Consider the following 13922-nt stretch of genomic DNA (forward strand, 5'->3'; position numbering starts at 1 on the left):
CTAACGATGCAGGGAAGTTGCAACCTGTCACCTATGCCTCCAGGAGCTTGTCCAAGGCTGAGAGGGCCTACAGCATGATTGAGAAAGAGGCATTAGAGTGTGTGTTCGGGGTAAAGAAAATGCATCAGTATCTGTTTGGCCTCAAATTTGAGCTGGAAACCGATCACAAGCCCCTCATATCCCTGTTGGCTGAAAACAAGGGGATAAATACTAATGCCTCAGCCCGCATACAAAGGTGGGCACTCGCGCTATCAGCGTATAACTATACCATCCGCCACAGGCCAGGCACCGAGAACTGTGCGGATGCTCTCAGTCGGCTACCATTGCCCACCACGGGGGTGGAAATGGCGCAGCCTGCAAACTTGTTGATGGTGGCGCAGCCCGCAGACTTGTTGATGGTCATGGAAGCGTTTGAAAATGATAAATCACCTGTCACGGCACGCCAGGTTAGGACTTGGACCAGCCAAGATCCTCTGCTGTCCCTATTAAAAAACTGTGTACTGCATGGGAGCTGGGCCAGCATCCCCGTTGAAATGCAAGAGCCAATCAAGCCGTTCCAGCGGCGAAAGGACGAGCTGTCCATTCAGGCAGATTGCCTGTTGTGGGGTAACCGCGTAGTGCTACCAAAATAGGGCAGGGAGACGTTCATCTCGGATCTCCACAGCACACGTCCGGGTATAGTAATGATGAAAGCGATAGCCGGATCCCATGTGTGATGGCTCGGTATCGACTCGGACCTAGAATCCTGTGTACAGCAATGCAGCGTGTGTGCTCAGTGGAGCAACACGTCCAGAGAGGCACCACTAAGTTTGTGGTCCTGGCCCTCCAGACCATGGTCAACGATCCACGTCGACTATGCGGGCCCGTTTCTCGGTAAAATGTTCCTGGTGGTGGTGGATGCTTTTTCAAAATTGATTGAATGTGAAATAATGTCGAGAAGCACCGCCATCGCCACCATTGAAAGCCTGAGGGCCATGTTTGCCACCCACGGCCTGCCTGACATACTGGTCAGTGACAACGGGTCATGCTTCACCAGTGCCGAATTTAAAGAATTCATGACCCGCAATGGGATCAAACATGTCACCTCGGCCCCGTTTAAACCAGCCTTTAATGGGCAGGCAGAGCGGGAAGTATAAACAATCAAACAGAGCCTTAAACGAGTAACAGAAGGCTTACTCCAAACCCACCTGTCCCGAGTACTGCTCAACTACCGCATGAGACCCCACTCACTCACAGGAGTGTCCCCGGCTGAGCTACTCATGAAAAGGACATTTGAAACCAGACTCTCGCTGATTCACCCCAACCTGCATGATCAGGTAGAGAGCAAGTGGCAGCAACAAAATGTAAACGATGGTCGCGTCACTGTGTCACGGGAAATTGATCTGAATGACCCTGTGATGTGCTAAACTATGGACATGGTCCCAAGTGGATCGCGGGCACGGTGATAGCTAAAGAAGGGAGTAGGGTGTTTGTAGTCAAACTAGACAATGGACAAATTTGCAGAAAGCACCTGGACCAAATGAGACTACGGTTCATAGACTGCCCTGAGCAACCCACAGCAGACACCACCTTTTTCGAGCCCACAACACACACCCAAAGGATCAACGACACCACCCCGGACCAGGAAATCGAACCCATCACGCCCAACAGCCCAGCAAGGCCAGGCTCACCCAGCAGCCCTGCAGGGCCAATAACACGCCAGCCCAGCGAGGGCACAGCCAACATACCAGAACAGACATTTGTACCAAGGCGGTCCACCAGGGAAAGAAAGGCTCCCGACCGCCTCATCTTGTTAATAGTTTTTACTTTGACTTTGCGGGGGAGTGATGTTGTGTATCTGTAAAGCATGCACTCCCATGTTCCGCCACCAGGGAGTGTATCCCCTGAAGTCCCAAGGGATTCCAGCATTCCTTGGGAGCACTGTATATAAGCCGGCCCCTAAGACCTGTTCCTCACTCTGGAGTGTCTTAATAAAGACTGAGGTCACTGTTACTTTAACCTTCCTGTGTGCAGTCTCATCTGTGTTAGGGACAATAATACACCCATGCACCTCCTTGCAGCTGGTTGCTACAAGCCAAAGACCAGGTTACTTGCCAACTTTACTGGATGGAGAAAAGGAAGGAAAAATTAATTTTAAAGTGGAAGAAATAAATATTTTGTTAAATATATCACACTTTGAGAAACTTAGGGCGAGAAATTTTTGGGGCGGATAATTTGAATTAAATGAATATTCTCCACCCGAATCCATGGAGCAGAGAATGGAGCGAACTTGGCCTGTTTAACTTTTTTAAATCATTGCAGTGGTGTTTGGGACGGCTGAGGGGCAGAAGTGCATTTGGAGCGGGATGGAAGGCCGTGTCATCAGCGCCGCATTGAGCATGTCAGCACAACGTGGACGTGCCACGTCGCGCTGATGTGTAGCAACGTCGCACTCCTTCAGTTAAAGGGGAAGGCCGCTGCGAGCTCTGAAGCCACCAGAGAGGCCTTCGGCCGGGCCAGTGGCCTGGTTCTTAAGAAGGGGTGCCGGGCTGCCTGTAGGCGGCCTGGCCAAACCCATGGCCGCCATTGTCGGGCCAACTTTAGAGTCGGCCGCCAATTAAAATAAAATGCTGGCCACGGCGATGCACCTCCCCTTTAAGGGTGGATGTGCCGCCCAGCCTGTGGCAGCTTCCCACCAGAAATAGCTGTCGGGGCACTGAGCGGTGGCAGCTCCGCTCCCACGGGTCAATTTCCCTCGAGGGCGGTAAGGGGTCGACGCGTGCCTGGGGGCAATTTCGGATGGGTAGGAACATCAGTCTGCCTCCGTTTGGAAAGGCCTTACCGGTCATAATGGCCTTTAAAGAGGGCCTCAGTGCTTTGAAAAATATAAGTAGTTTTTTAATTAAATTGAGCCATTATACTTCAAACAAAAACATGGTTTTGAGATGTTAAACCTCTTGATGGTTCTACTTTGTTATTCTATTTTTTCAGCTCAATTGTTTTTGGGGGAATACAAACTGTTATAATGAAGTTTCTTTGCTACATTTTCTTCAGTTTGCCCTGCACACAGCAAGATCTCCACTTCCTCACATCATCATAATGAGCTGGTACTTTTCAGAATCTAGAGAATGATGTACTTAGATTCTGTTGTCAGGGATACACTTAACTATCTGGAACTGTCCAGTTTGGAATTCTGTAGCTGTATTTAATTATAGTGATTGTAAGTTATACCGGTACATTTCTTTGGAAATCAGTATTGGAATTCCATTACTCATGTACTGTTTAAGGTTCAGCTAGAGATTTTTCCTCTTACTGTGGATATAGTTGTAATTTTGTCATGGAAAATTTTGGAGAAAATCATGGATTAATCATGGCAAAAATGTAAAAATGAACTGTCACAGCATGTTTTGTTGCACACATTATTAAATGGATCTATTAAAAGACTATATTATTGTATTGATCTTACAGTAAATCAGCAATGTTCCCTCACAATCTTCTTTTTTCCAATGAAACCAAGTTTAGTTTTCCTCATAATTTAGAGCCTTAAATCCCAGAATCAACCTTGTTAATTTTCTACGAACTACCTTTCACGCGTCAATGTCCTTTTAAAAATAAAGGCCGAGTAAAACAGGCGGTATCGGATCGGCTGCCCGTTATACGCAGCGCCTGATATTCAGATCCATTGCAGTCAAAATCGTCTATATTCCAAATACTGCTTCACAGATGATCGACAGTCACCTCGGTTCTGCTTCTCTAATGGTTAGTGCCGATTAGCATCTATGAAGAGGCCACGAGTAATGCTGCTCATCAACATGGAATTAAATAATGTCACTTGATTTTTTTGGCATGATCAGAACTTTTTTTATTTTTGTTTTTGCTGATTTAAGATTGGGCAATTTGCAGCAATGTGCTAAAGATTCATGTTCCCTTGACAGTTAGGCCCATTTTAGAAGCAGTTAAATAAATGACTTGTTTCCTACCCTGTGGTTCAACATAAAATGTGAACTGTGCTGATTGTTTTATTAAATTAGTAAAGATTTAGAGGGTTGGTTCTGTCCTGAATTATAAGATTTTTCACTTTGGTCCCAGGGCAGCCAGATATAGCTTGGATCAGCCCAGGTTACTTGAGTATTACTTTCTCTGTATGTTCTTGGTCCAGACAGATTGAGGAATATTTATCTTTTTTGCAGACTGTATTTTGTCTTATCATCTTTTATATCTCATGTTAATATTGCTACAATTATGTTTTTATTTTCCCCCTTTTATGGTTTATGCGCGCATGGTCTCAATTTTATTTAGACTGTCGAGAAATTCTTTAAACAAAAATTTAAAATCCTATTTCAGCAATTTGTGCCCCCGGCTGAATCATTTTTCTGTAAATAGAATGTAGCATGAGTGATTCTAGAAAGACTATTTAGACCGTACATTAGAAAAGTCCAAGAAAAATATATTCTGCTAAAAAAACAAGAACAAACTAATTATTAATGAGACACCATGGATAAATAAAGACATAAGGGAAAAATTGATGGCAAGGAAAGAGGCATACACTAAGTACGTGGACAGCAGGGGAGAGTATGACAAGAGAGAATACAAAGAGATTAGGAGAGAAGTCAAACAAAAATTAGGAAGGCAAAGAAGAACTATGAAATTAAATATTCAAGGAACATAAAACAAAATAATAAAATATTCTACAGGCACATAATTAGAAAAAGGAAAGTCAGGATGGGAATAGGGCCATTAAGGAATGGACATGATAAAATCACAGGCAGCTATAGGGAAATGGCAGAAATAATAAATAATTACTTTGCTTCAGTATTTACCCGGGAGACAGGTCAGATGGACATGACATTGGAACATGAAATTAGAAATTATATAACTGCATTTAAAATAAAAAGAGGAGAAATATTAAATAAACTAATCAAACTCAAAGAGAATGGATTGCATCCGTGCATTTTAAAAGAATCTAGAGAAGAGATAGCAAAGGCACTATTACACATAGTTAATAATACATTAGAAAAAGAGGACGGGTGTGACATTATAACTATATTTAAGAAGTTTGATAGAGCATGTCCAGGGAACTATAAACCAAGACCTTAATATTGGTGGTAGAAAGAAAGAAAGACTTGCAGTTATATAGCATCTTTCATGACCTCAGAACATCCCACAGCGCTTTGCAGTCAATGAAGGATTTTTGAAGTGTAGTCACTGTTGTAATGTAGGAAACATAGCAGCCAATTTCGCACAGCAAGCTCTCACAAACATCAATGTGATAATGACCAGATAATCTGTTTTTGTTATGTTGATTGAGGGATAAATATGAGCCAGGACACTGGGGATAACTCCCCTAGTCTTTTTGAAAATAGTGCTAGGAAATCTTTAACGTCCAACTGAAAGAGCAGACGGGGCCTCAGTTTAACGACTCATCCTAAAGATTGCACCTCTGACAGTGCAGCACTCCCTCAGTACTACACTGCAGTCAGCCTAGAGTTTTGTGCTCAAGTCTCTGGAGTTGGACTTGAACCCACAACTTTCTGGGCTAAAAATTCAAGTGCGCCCAGTTTGGGGGCGATAACAATTGTGAGGCGCAAGACCTGGCGCCAGGTGCAGAAGTCTGGCCTCTTGTGATAAATTGGAGTTACTGCCCCCGAAAGGAAGTGGAGCGCTAAATCAAGCACTCCACTTCCTTACTGGGGTGGTAGCGAGGCAGACGCCTCTGGAGTGGGAAGCACAGCTCAGCAGCGCTATGCACTGGGCTGCGTAGCGCTGCCATGTAAGAGGGGCTCTTCCCTGAATTAAAGGGAAGGGCCCAAGCTGCATATTCTGCAGGAAAAAAAGGGTCCTACCTGGACTACTGGGGAGCGGGGGTGCCGCGCCAACAACTCGGCACTCAAGTGGAATGCCAGGCTGACTGATCACAGCACGGACCCCGCATCCAAAGCAGCAATGGGGTGCACAAGAAAATTGGCCTTTTTTTTTAGGAACAGCCAGACACCTCCCCATTAGCTTTCGCCCAGTATGCATCTCCTGAAGCTGTCGCTGTCACGCCCAGTGCAGCATCAGGGTGCGATACCCAATTTAGGGTACTGGGTGCATGGTGATGACATCAGCATTGTCGGGCGCAGCAGAGCAGGGCGCTACATGTAACGTGCTACTGTTATTGTTAGCGGTGCCACGCCTGGTTGCAAAGTCGTTTGCACCCCCGGTTGCGCTACGGGAGGTGCAAATGATTTCACCTCCTCTGACTCAGAGGTGAGAGGTAGGAAAATTAATGGAATCCCTACCAACAGGGAATATAGAAAACATCTGGAAACCAAAAATGTGATAATGAATAATCAGCATGCATTTCAAAAGGGAAAGCATGCTTGACCAACCTCACAGAGAATGTAGACAAGGGTAATGCAGTAGATGTAATTTATCTAGATTTTCAAAAGGCCTTCGATAAGGTGCCACATAATAGACTAATGAAAAAGTTCAGAGCATGAGTCGTCACGGGACAAGTAACAGAATGAATAGCTAGCTGGCTGCAAGACAGAAAGCAGAGAGTAGGAGTAAAGGTTAGCTATTCAGAGTGGCAGAAGGTGGGAAGTGGGGTCCCACAAGGATCAATGCTGGGACCACTGTTACTCACAAGTTATATTGATGATTTAGACTTTGAAATCAAAAACACAATTGCTAAATTTGTGGAATACACCAAATTGGGGGGAAGGGGATACCCAATACTGAGGATGGCTGCAACAAATTACAAGAAGACATTAATAAACTTACAGAATGGGCATATAATTGGCAAATGAATTTCAGCACAGGTATTACATTTTCGTAAGGAAAATAAGGAGGTCACATGACTCTGTAAATAAGAATCTAAATGGAGTAGAGGAACAAAAGGATCTCGAAGTACAAATACACAAAACATTAAAAGAAGCAAAGCATGTTAATAAAGTCTTAAAAAAAGCAAACCAAGCATTCGTGTTTATTTCTAGAGGGATAGAATTGAAAAGTAGTGAAAATATGCTAAACTTGTATCAAACCTTGGTTCGACCACACTTAGATAACTGTGTATAGTTCTGGTCAGCATATTATAAAAAGGATATAGAGGCATTGGAGAAGGTGCAAAAAAGATTTACATGAATGATAGCAGAACTGCGAGGTTATACCTATCAGGAAAGGATGAACAGGCTGTGTCTCTTTCCTCTAGAAAAAAAAAGGCTGAAGGGTAGCCTAATTGAGTTCTTTAAAATTGTAAAATCCTGTCCCCTCAGTACAGATTCACATGAGACATGTAGTGAAGTCAAGGTCCTTTATTTCACAGCTCTGGAATGCTGCACTTCCCTGAGACCTGTCCTTATATACCTGTCTCTTGCAAGTGCACCCCTGGTGGTAAGGTATGCTGGTGGTTACAGGTCATATCTTATTACAGTCATGTATAGCATGTTAGGATACAGTTATATATAATAAATGTAAGATACATGACATCACCCTCCACCAAGGTCTTATTGTCTTTATAGGTTCAGTCTCTCAGGTGGTCTACGCTCTTGCGTGGCGCGTCTGAGTTGTGGTTCAGTTGTTTGCCTTGGTGTCTGTTTTTCTTTGGGTGTGGTTGCTGGTATCTCGCCTGGGCTGTCTGTTTCGATTGGTGTGATTGTTGTTGACTCGCCTGGGCTGTCTGTTGGGATTGCCCTTTCCTCAGGTTGTTCCCTCTGTCTGTCCACCAGGTGTGGTGCGAGTTCCACATTGTAGTCTGCCTCTGGTTCCGCAGTGTTGTTGGTAAATCTGCTTTTGACTTGGTCTACCTGCCTCCGGCAGGTTTTGCCATTGTCCATTTGTACTACCAGTAGCCTATTTCCTTCCTTGCCTGTTATTGTCCCTGCAAGCCATTTGGGACCCCTGCCATAGTTTAGTACAACCACTTGTCCCCTATCTCATTCCATCTCCCCCTCAAATTTCTGTCATGGTACTCAGTCAGCTTACGGCGCTTTGTCTTAACGATTTCGTGTATGTCTGGGAGGATTAATGAGAGCCTTGTTTATAAAGTCCTTTTCATCAACAGTTGCGCGGGCGGGATGCCAGTCAGTGAGTGCGGATGAGATCTGTATGCCAGCAGCAGTCGCGACAGGTGACCCTGCAGCATGGGACCTTGGATTTTAAGCATGCCTTGTTTAATGATTTGCACTGCTCTCTCTGCCTGGCCATTGGAGGCCGGCTTGAACGGTGCCGTCTTGACGTGATTTATGCCGTGGTCAATTATGAAGTCTTGGAATTCTGCGCTGGTGAAGCACGGACCATTGTCACTGACCAATATGTCAGGGATTCCGTGCATTGCAAACATGGTTGCGAGGCTCTCCACAGTGGTGGAGTTTGTGCTCGAGTTTAAAATGGTGCATTCGATCCACTTTGAAAATGCATCTACAACTACGAGGAACATTTTGCCCATGAATGGGCCCGCATAGTCTACGTGCACTCGCGACCACGGTTTGGTAGGCCAGGGCCAGGGGCTCAGTGGAGTCTCCTTGGGGGCATTGCTGAGTTGGGCACAAATGGTGCACCTTCGGCCGCAGAGCTCCAAGTCTGCGTCAATACCAGGCCACCAGACATGGGATCTGACTATAGCCTTCATGAGAACGATCCCCGGGTGCTCGCGGTGGAGCTCCCGGATAAATGCCTCTCTGCCTCGCAGAGGCATGACTACCCGGCTGCCCCACATAGGGCAGTCTGCTTGTAGTGATAGCTCATGCATGCGCCTGTGAAAGGGTTTTAATTCCTTGGGGCAGACATCGCGAGTCTCTGCCCAGTCACCGGTTAGGACACATCTTTTTACTAAGGATAACGTGGGGTCGCTGGCCGTCCAGGCTCTGATTTGGCGAGCCGTCATTTGCGAACCTGTGGACTCAAAGGCATTGATTGCCATGACTATCTCACAGTCCTGTTCGTCAGACCCTTCCGTGGTCGCCAGGGGTAGCCTGCTGAGCGCGTCAGCACAGTTGTCTGTGCCTGGTCTGTGCCTTATGGTATAGTGGTAGGACGCCAGCGTGAGTGCCCACTGTTGAATTTGCGCCGAGGCATTGGCGTTTATTGCCTTGTTCTCGGATAGGAGGGACATGAGGGGCTTGTGGTCTGTTTCTAACGCGAACTTGGCCCCGAAAAGGTATTGGTGCATCTTTTTGACACCGTACACACACACGAGCGCCTCCTTCTCTACCATTCCGTACCCGCGCTCCACCCGTGAAAGTGACCTGGAGGCATAAGCTATGGGTTGTAATTTGCCCGCACTATTGACATGTTGCAAAACGCACCCGACCCCATACGCTGACGCATCGCATGTGAGAACTAGCTTTTTACCTGGGTCAAAGAAAGTCAAAACACTGTTGGAACACAGAAGGTTGCGTGCCTTATTGAAGGCGCGTTCCTGGGCGTCCCCCCAAAACCAATCGCACCCCCTCCTGAGTAGTACGTGGAGAGGCTCCAGCAGCGTGCTTAAGTTCTGCATAAAGTTCCCAAAGTAATTGAGTAGCCAGAGAAAGGCGCGCAGTTCTGAGACATTCCGGGGCCTGGGTGCCAGGCAAATTGCTTCTGTTTTGGACTCTGTTGGGCGGATTCCATCAGCGGCAATCCTTCTGCGCAAAAATTCAACTTCGGGTGCGAGAAACAGGCACTTGGATTTCTTGACTTGTAGGCCGACCCGATCCAACCGCTTTAGTACTTCCTCCAAATTACGGAGATGGGAGTCGGTGTTCCTGCCCGTGATAAGTATGTCGTCTTGAAATACAACCGTCCCCGGGATGGACTTGAGCAGACTCTCCATGTTGCGCTGGAATATGGCAGCTACCGACCTGTTGCCGAATGGGCATCTATTGTACATGAAAAGGCCTCGATGTGTGTTGATGGTGGTGAGTAGCTTGGATTCCTCGGTCAATTCTTGCGTCATATACGCAGATGTGAGGTCAAATTTTGAGAAAAGTTTACCTCCAGCCAATGTGGCAAATAAGTCCTCCGCTCTGGGCAGCGGGTACTGGTCCTGTGGAGAGACTCTGTTTATGGTAGATTTGTCATCCCCACAGATTTGTACGTATCCATCAGGCTTCATGACTGGGACGATGGGACTTGCCCAGTCGCTAAATTCCACAGGTGATATAATGCCTTCCCGCAGAAGCCTGTCTAGTTCGTGTTCAATCTTTTCCCTCATCACATACGATACAGCTCTGGCCTTGTGATGGACCAGTCTAGCATCCTGTGTGATGTAGATTTTGACTTTGGCCCCTTTGAAAGTGCCCACACCTGGCTGAAATAGATGTTCAAATCGCTTTATTACTGTTGAGCAGGAGGTCTGTTCCTCTAATGACATGGCATGGACATCACCCCATTTCCAGTTTAGTTTTGCCAGCCAACTTTCCCCAGCAGTGCTGGGGGGTCTCCGGGGACAATCCACAGGGGAAGTCGGTTCACTGTCCCTTTGTGTGTGACAGAGAGCATGGCGCTGCCGAGGACTGGTACGATTTCTTTGGTATAGGTCCTTAGTCTGATGTCGACCCTTGTGAGTTTTGGTCTAACTCTGTTATGCGGCCACAGTTGTTCAAATTGTTGAGCGCCCATGAGAGATTGACTCGCTCCCGTATCCAGCTCCATGTTGATAGATATCCCGTTGAGTAGGGCCCTCATCATTATAGGAGGCATCCTGTTGTAGGAGCAGCAGCCATTGATCGTGTTGATCCGCTGTACACCGGTGTCCCGGGTACTGTCCCCACCATCTTCTGGTCTGCTTTCCAACCCATCTGATTCGTATACCAGCCGAGCTGACATTTTTTTGCACATGCGGGCCAAATGTCCTGTAAATTCACAATTTCTGCAAATAGCCTGCTGAAATCGACATCCCCTTGACGAGTGCCCGCCCCCATACCTCCAGCACAGACCTGTTCCATTGTTCAAAGTGTTCCCAAAGAATGAGCTGCGTCTGGCTGATCTCTCTTGAGCTTCTCTCAGTTTGTAGTTGATTGCTCACATTGTGGGTTGATGAGGTGTGAACGGCCGTTCCTGTGGCCCTTGATGGTTTCTGCCTGCAGTCGAGAGCCTGTTCTCCTGGTTTTGTCTGTGCGTGGGGGGTCAGCTTGTTTAGTGCTGTGAACTTCTTCCGATATTTCGTTAGTTGTCGTACCTGCATTGTAAATCAACCTCGTTTCTTCTTCCCCTACCAAGAATGTCTATGCAACTAGTGCTGCTGCCTCTAAGGTCAGATTCTTGGTCTCTATGAGCTTTCGGAATATGCCTGCGTGGCCTATTCCTTCAATGAAAAAGTCTCTCAGCATTTCTCTCCTCAGTTCATCGGAGAACTCACATAAACTAGCTAACCTCCGAAGTTCCGCCACGAAGTCAGGTATGCTCTGGCCCACACAGCGACTGTAGTTGTAGAACCTGTGTCTGGCCATGTGTAGGCTGCTCTCTGGCTTCAGGTGGTCTCTTACCAGTGTGCTCAATTCTTCAAACGATTTGCTTGCTGGTTTCTCGGGTGCCAACAGATCCTTCATTAAAGCGTATGTTTTTGAGCCACAGCTGGTCAAGAGATGGGCTCTTCTCTTGTCTGCCTTATCGTCGCCTAACCAGTCTTTGGTTACAAAGCTTTGCTGGAGCCTTTCTATAAAGTCCTCCCAATTGTCTCCCGCATTGTACTTTTCATCTGATCCGTTGTTCGCTATTCTGTGGATTCTGTAATCCCGTAACCCGTCGCCACTGTAAAGTCCTGTCCCCTCAGAAGATAAAGGTACGCGCAGAAGATAAAGGTACGCGGAGTCAGTGGAAATGTATTAGCATGGATAGAGAATTGGCTGGATAACAGAAAGCAGAGAGTCGGAATAAATGGGTCCTTTTCGTGTTGGAAATCAGTGGTTAGTGGTGTGCCACAGGGATCGGTGCTGGGACCACAACTGTTTACAATATACATAGATGACCTGGAAGAGGGGACAGAGTGTAGTGTAACAAAATTTGCAGATGACACAAAGATTAGTGGGAAAGTGGGTTGTGTAGAGGACACAGAGAGGCTGCAAAGAGATTTAGATAGGTTAAGCGAATGGGCGACGGTTTGGCAGATGGAATACAATGTCGGAAAGTGTGAGGTCATCCACCTTGGGAAAAAAAACAGTAAAAGGGAATATTATTTGAATGGGGAGAAATTACAAGATGCTGCGCTGCAGAGGGACCTGGGGGTCCTTGTGCATGAATCCCAAAAAGTTAGTTTGCAGGTGCAGCAGGTAATCAGGAAGGCGAATGGAATGTTGGCCTTCATTGCGAGAGGGATGGAGTACAAAAGCAGGAAGGTCCTTCTGCAACTGTATAGGGTATTGGTGAGGCCGCACCTGGAGTACTGCGTGCAGTTTTGGTCACCTTACTTAAGGAAGGACATACTAGCTTTGGAAGGGGTACAGAGACGATTCACTAGGCTGATTCCGGAGATGAGGGGGTTAACTTATGATGATAGATTGAGTAGACTGGGTCTTTACTCGTTGGAGTTCAGAAGGATGAGGGGTGATCTTATAGAAACATTTAAAATAATGAAAGGGATAGACAAGATAGAGGCAGAGAGGTTGTTTCCACTGGTCGGGGAGACTAGAACTAGGGGGCACAGCCTCAAAATATGGGGGAGCCAATTTAAAACCGAGTTGAGAAAGAATTTCTTCTCCCAGAGGGTTGTGAATCTGTGGAATTCTCTGCCCAGGGAAGCAGTTGAGGCTAGCTCATTGAATGTATTCAAGTCACAGATAGATAGATTTTTAACCAATAAGGGAATTAAGGGTTATGGGGAGTGGGCGGGTAAGTGGAGCTGAGTCCACGGCCAGATCAGCCATGATCTTATTGAATGGCGGAGCAGGCTCGAGGGGCTAGATGACCTACTCCTGTTGCTAATTCTTATGTTCTTATTCTTATGTTCTCAGTACAGATTCACACGAGGCATGTAGTGAAGTCAAGGTCACTCTGGACCTGCACCTTTATTTCACAGCTCTGGAATGCTGTACTTGCCTGAGACCTGTCCTTATATACCTGTCTCTTGCAAGTGCACCCCTGGTGGTAAGGTATGTTGGCGGTTACAGGTCATATCTTATTACAGTCATGTATAGCATGTTAGGATACAGTTATATATAATAATGTAAGATACATGACAAAAATTATGAAAGTTTTTGATATAGGCACAGAGAGAGTGTTTCCACTTGTGGGGAAGAGCAAGACTAAAGGCCATTAATATAATATAGTCACCAAGAATTCAGAAGAAACCTCTTTTCCCAGACAGTGGTGGGAATGTGGAACTTGCTACCAAAGATTGGATGAAGCGAATAGAATAGATGAATTTAAGGGGAGGCTAGATAAGCACATGAGAAAGAAGGGAATAGAAGGTTACGCTGATAGAGTTAAATGAGGAAGGATGGGAGGAGGCTTGAGTGGAGTATAAATGCTGGCATGGACTGGTTGGACTAAATGGCCTGTTTCTGTGCTGAATATTTTATGTGATTCCATATAAAATTAGCCATTACTAAACAGTTTACATTAGGAAGGGGGATCAATAGTGTAAAGTCCTTAGTCTACAGCATGAAACCACACGAGGCACATTCTGGGAACAAGGTCACTCTGTGACCTTAACTCTTTATTCACAGGACTCCAGGTGATGACCCTGCGTGGGATCTCCCTTTTTATACCTGTGTGATCAGGTAAGGAGTGTCTCCCACAAGTTCACACCTTGTGGTCAAGGTGTGCATCTAGGTTGAGTGTATACATAGAACAGTAGTGTTACATTGAGGTTACATACATGACATCACCTCCCCCCCCCCACCGCCGCCCCCCCCCCAAAGTCTTATTGGGTTCATAGGTTTAGTCTTTCAGGTGGTCTATGCTCCCTTGTGGAGCGCCGCAGTTGGGACTCTGGTTGTTGGACACTGACGTGAGTGTCTGTCACCTGTCGTGATTCCGGC

This window comes from Pristiophorus japonicus, chromosome 6, assembly GCF_044704955.1.
Source record: "Pristiophorus japonicus isolate sPriJap1 chromosome 6, sPriJap1.hap1, whole genome shotgun sequence".
NCBI classification, from domain to species: domain Eukaryota; kingdom Metazoa; phylum Chordata; class Chondrichthyes; family Pristiophoridae; genus Pristiophorus; species Pristiophorus japonicus.